At 39.9% G+C, this 5,851-nt stretch overlaps 1 non-coding gene across 1 annotated transcript; it reads left to right on the forward strand.

Annotated features, from left to right (window-relative positions):
- Positions 1–482: 482 nt before the first annotated feature.
- Positions 483–590, forward strand: LOC130953811 (small nucleolar RNA R71). Its single transcript, XR_009075972.1, has one exon. It is a non-coding gene; the product is annotated as a small nucleolar RNA R71 (small nucleolar RNA).
- The last annotated feature ends 5,261 nt before the right edge of the window (positions 591–5,851 follow it).

The raw sequence follows: 5,851 nt of genomic DNA on the forward strand, positions 1-5,851 counted from the left end.
TTGTTGAAACCTTGTTGAAGTCTCTGTTGATCCTTCCATGAGAAATTTGGATGATTTCTCCATGAAGAATTATAGGTGTTTCCATAGGGTTCTCCTAGGTAATTCACCTCTTCCATTGAAGGGTTCTCAGGATCATAGGCTTCTTCTTCAGATGAAGCATCCTTAGTACTGCTTGGTGCATTTTGTATTCCAGACAGACTTTGAGAGATCAAATTGACTTGTTGAGTCAATATCTTGTTCTGAGCCAGAATGGCATTCAGAGTATCAATCTCAAGAACTCCTTTCTTCTGATTAGTCCCATTGTTCACAGGATTCCTTTCAGAAGTGTACATGAATTGGTTATTTGCAACCATTTCAATCAGCTCTTGAGCTTCTGTAGGCGTCTTCTTCAAATGAAGAGATCCTCCAGCAGAGCTATCCAAAGACATCTTGGACAGTTCAGAGAGACCATCATAGAAAATACCTATGATGCTCCATTCAGAAAGCATGTCAGAAGGACATTTTCTGATCAATTGTTTGTATCTTTCCCAAGCTTCATAGAGGGATTCTCCATCCTTCTGTCTGAAGGTTTGGACTTCCACTCTAAGCTTACTCAATTTTTGAGGTGGAAAGAACTTTGCCAAGAAGGCATTGACTAGCTTTTCCCATGAGTCCAGGCTTTCTTTAGGTTGTGAGTCCAACCATGTCCTAGCTCTGTCTCTTACAGCAAAAGGGAATAGCATAAGTCTGTAGACCTCAGGGTTAACCCCATTAGTCTTGACAGTGTCACAGATTTGCAAGAATTCAGCTAAGAACTGATGAGGATCTTCCAATGGAAGTCCATGGAACTTGCAATTCTGTTGCATTAGAGAAACTAATTGAGGCTTAAGCTCAAAGTTGTTTGCTCCAATGGCAGGGATAGAGATGCTTCTCCCATAGAAGTCGGGAGTAGGTGCAGTAAAGTCACCCAGCACCTTCCTTGCATTGTTTGCATTGTTGTTGTTTTCGGCTGCCATGTCTTCTTCTTTGAAGATTTCTGTTAGGTCCTCTACAGAGAGTTGTGCCTTAGCTTCTCTTAGCTTTCACTTCAAGGTCCTTCCAGGTTCAGGGTCAGCTTCAACAAGAATGCCTTTTTCTTTGTTCCTGCTCATATGAGAGAGAAGAGAACAAGAAAATATGAAATCCTCTATGTCACAGTATAGAGATTCCTTGAGGTGTCAGAGGAAAAGAAAAATAGAAGAAAGAGGTAGAAGAATTCGAACTTAGTGAGATAGAGTTCGAATTGTGCATTGAGGAGGAGTGATACTCCATAAATAGAAGGATGTGAGAAGAGGGGAAGAGGTTTTTTTTTTCGAAAATTAATTAAAAAGATTTTAAAAACATTTTGAAAAACTTTAATTGATTTTCGAAAACCAAGAGTGGGAAAGAAATCAAGTAATTTTTGAAAAAGATTTTGAAATTAGAATTTAAAAAGATATGATTGAAGATTATTTTGAAAAAGATGTGATTAAAAAGATATGATTGAAAAGTTATGGTTTTAAAAAGATATGATTGAAATGATATGATTTGAAAACAATTTTAAAAAAGATTTGATTTAAAAAAAAAATTAATGACTTGGCTAACAAGAAAAGATATGATTCAAACATTAAACCTTTCTCAACAGAAAAGGCAACATACTTGAAATGTTGAATCAAATCATTAATTGATAGCAAGTATCTTTGAAAAAGGAAAGAAATTGATTTTGAAAACATTTGATTGAAAATATATGATTTGAAAAAGATTTGATTTTGAAAAACTTTGAAAACTTGAAAAAAAATCGATTTGAAAACAAAATCCTCCTCCTTGTGCCATCCTGGCGTTAAACGCCCAGAATGGTGCACATTCTGGCGTTTAACGCCCAATGCACTACCTTTTTGGGCGTTAAACGCCCAGCCAGGCACCCTGGCTGGCGTTTAGATGCCAGTCTGTCCTTCTTCACTGGGCGTTTTGAACGCCCAGCTTTTTCTGTATAATTCCTCTGCTGTATGTTCTGAGTCTTCAATTCTCTGTATTATTGACTTGAAAAGACACAAATTAAAAATTTTTTTGGATTTTTGATGATGAGGAATAATCAAAATACAACTAAGATTAAATAACAATGCATGCAAGACACCAAACTTAGCAGTTTGTATACTACTGACACTAACAAAATGAGAATGCATATAACAAACAACAAAAATACTCGAGACAAGAGAATTTAAAGATCAGAGCAAGGAAATCATCAAGAACATCTTGAAGATCAATGAAGACACATGAATGAATGCAAAAAAATGCAAGAAGAATAGAAACATGCAATTGACACCAAACTTAACATGAGACACTAGACTCAAACAAGAAATATTTTTGGTTTTTATGATTTTGTAATTTTTTTGGGTTTTTTCGAAAATTAAGTGGAAGAAGAAAATAAAGATATCAAAATTCTTAATGAGAATTCCAGGAATCATGCAATGTTAGTCTAAAGCTTCAGTCTAAAGAAATTAGACATGGCTAGCCAAGCTTCAGCAGGACATTGCATTCAAGAGCTAAATTGATGAGAATCAATCAGCTTTGGTGATGATAAGAACATCACCTTGAAACACTAGAATTCATTCTTAAGAACTCTGAAGATAAATACCTAATCTAAGCAACAAGATGAACCGTCAGTTGTCCAAACTCGAACAATCCCCGGCAACGGCGCCAAAAACTTGGTGCACGAAATTGTGATCATCAATGGCGCCATCAACATGGTACGCTCATTGCAATCTCAACTCTTCATCACAACTCCGCACAACTAACCAGCAAGTGCACTGGGTCGTCCAAGTAATAAACCTTACGCGAGTAAGGGTCGATCCCACGGAGATTGTTCGTATGAAGCAAGCTATGGTCATCTTGTAAATCTTAGTCAGGCAAACTCAATTAGATATGGTGATATACGAATAAAACATAAAGATAAAGATAGAGATACTTATGTAATTCATTGGTGGGAATTTCAGATAAGCGCATGAAGATGCTGTGTCCCTTCCGTCTCTCTGCTTTCCTACTGTCTTCATCCAATCCTTCTTACTCCTTTCCATGGCAAGCTTATGCAAGGGTTTCACCGTTGTCAGTGGCTACCTCCCATCCTCTCAGTGGAAATGTTCAACGCACCCAGTCACGTCACGGCTATCCATCTGTCGGTTCTCGATCAGGCCGGAATAGAATCCAGTGATTCTTTTGCGTCTGTCACTAACGCCCCGCCCTCAGGAGTTTGAAGCACGTCACAGTCATTCAATCATTGAATCCTACTCAAAATACCACAGACAAGGTTAGACCTTCCGGATTCTCTTGAATGCCGCCATCAGTTCTTGCCTATACCACGAAGACTCTGATCTCACGGAATGGCTGGCTCGTTTGTCAGGCGAGCACTCGGTTGTCAGGCGATCAACCATGCATCGTGTATCAGGAATCCAAGAGATATTCACCCAATCTAAGGTAGAACGGAGGTGGTTGTCAGGCACACGTTCATAGGTGAGAATGATGATGAGTGTCACGGATCATCACATTCATCAAGTTGAAGAACAAGTGATATCTTAGAACAAGAACAAGCGGAATTGAATAGAAGAACAATAGTAATTGCATTAATACTTCGAGGTACAGCAGAGCTCCACACCTTAATCTATGGTGTGTAGAAACTCCACCGTTGAAAATACATAAGAACAAGGTCTAGGCATGGCCGAATGGCCAGCCTCCAAAATGATCTAAGATAGCCTAAGAACAAAGATAGCTACCAAGATGCCAATACAATAGTAAAAGGTCCTACTTATAGAAAACTAGTAGCCTAAGGTTTACAAAGATGAGTAAATGACATAAAAATCCACTTCCGGGCCCACTTGGTGTGTGCTTGGGCTGAGTAATGAAGCATTTTCGTGTAGAGACTCTTCTTGGAGTTAAACGCCAGCTTTTGTGCCAGTTTGGGCGTTTAACTCCCACTTTGGTGCCAGTTCCGGCGTTTAACGCTGGAATTTCTGAAGGTGACTTTGAACGCCAGTTTGGGCCATCAAATCTTGGGCAAAGTATGGACTATCATATATTGCTGGAAAGCCCAGGATGTCTACTTTCCAACGCCGTTAAGAGCGCGCCAATTGGGCTTCTGTAGCTCCAGAAAATCCACTTCGAGTGCAGGGAGGTCAGAATCCAACAGCATCTGCAGTCCTTTTCAGTCTCTGAATCAGATTTTTGCTCAGGTCCCTCAATTTCAGCCAGAAAATACCTGAAATCACAGAAAAACACACAAACTCATAGTAAAGTCCAGAAAAGTGAATTTTAACTAAAAACTAATAAAAATATACTAAAAACAAACTAAATCATACTAAAAATATACTAAAAACAATGCCAAAAAGCGTATAAATTATCCGCTCATCATGGAGTCACAAAACAAATACTAAAATTAAAAACAGAATCAAAAACAGCAGAAGAAACGGCACACTCTGGCGTTCAATGCCAGAATAGAGCATGGATCTGGCGTTGAACGCCAGAAACATGTAGCAATCTGGCGTTTAAACGCCAGGATTGCACATTGAGGAAAGCTGGCGTTCAACGCCAGAAACATGCTGCAGACTGGCGTTGAACACCCAAAACAAGCATAGAACTGGCGTTTAATGCCAGAAACAAGCATCAATCTGGCGTTAAACGCCAGGATTGCATGCAGAGAACGTTTTACACGCCTCATTGGTGCAGGGATGTAAATCCTTGACACCTCAGGATCTGTGGACCCCACATGATCCCTACCTACCTCAACTCACCCTCTCTCTCTTTTTCACATAATCCAATAAACACTCTTTCCCAAAACCCTTCACCAATCACCGTAAATATCTCTTTCCCATCACCTCTTCACCACTCACATCCATCCACTCTTCCCCATAAACCCCACCTACCTTCAAAATTCAAAATCTCTTTTCCACCCAAACCCACCATAAATGGCCGAAACTACTCCATCTCCCTTCACTATATAAACCCCTCTATCCCTCTTCATTTTTCACACACCACAACCATCTCTTCTTAACCTTGGCCGAAACCACACACCTCTCCCTTACCTCCATATTTTCTTCTTCTTCTTCTTCTTCTTCTTCTTCTTCTTTCTTCTTTTGCTCGAGGGCGAGCAATATTCTAAGTTTGGTGTGGTAAAAGCATAGCTTTTTTGTTTTTCCATAACCACTTATGGCACCTAAGGCTGGAGAAACCTCCAGAAAAGGGAAATGGAAGACAAAAGCTTCCACCTCCGAGTCATGGGAGATGGAGAGATTCATCTTTAAAGCCCATCAAGACCACTTCTATGAAGTTATGGCCAAGAAGAAGGTGATCCCTGAGGTCCCTTTCAAGCTCAAGAAAAATGAGTATCTGGAGATCCGACATGAGATTCAAAGAAGAGGTTGGGAAGTTCTTACCAACCCCATTCAACAAGTCGAAATCTTAATGGTTCAAGAGTTCTATGCCAATACATGGATCACTAGGAACCATGATCAAAGTATGAATCCGAATCCAAAGAATTTTCTTACAATGGTTTGGGGGAAATACTTAGATTTCAGTCCGGAAAATGTGAGGTTGGCATTCAACTTGCCTATGATGCAAGAAGATGCACGCCCCTACACTAGAAGGGTCAACTTTGATCAAAGGTTAGACCAAGTCCTTATGGACATATGTGTGGAAGGAGCTCAATGGAAAAGAGACTCAAGAGGCAAGCCAGTTCAATTGAGAAGACTGGACCTTAAGCCTATGGCTAGAGGATGGTTGGAGTTCATCCAACGCTCCATCATCCCCACTAACAACCGATCTGAAGTTACTGTGGATCGGGCCATCATGATCCATAGCATCATGA

The sequence above is a fragment of the Arachis stenosperma genome, chromosome 9 (assembly GCF_014773155.1).
Source record: "Arachis stenosperma cultivar V10309 chromosome 9, arast.V10309.gnm1.PFL2, whole genome shotgun sequence".
Classification (NCBI taxonomy): domain Eukaryota; kingdom Viridiplantae; phylum Streptophyta; class Magnoliopsida; order Fabales; family Fabaceae; genus Arachis; species Arachis stenosperma.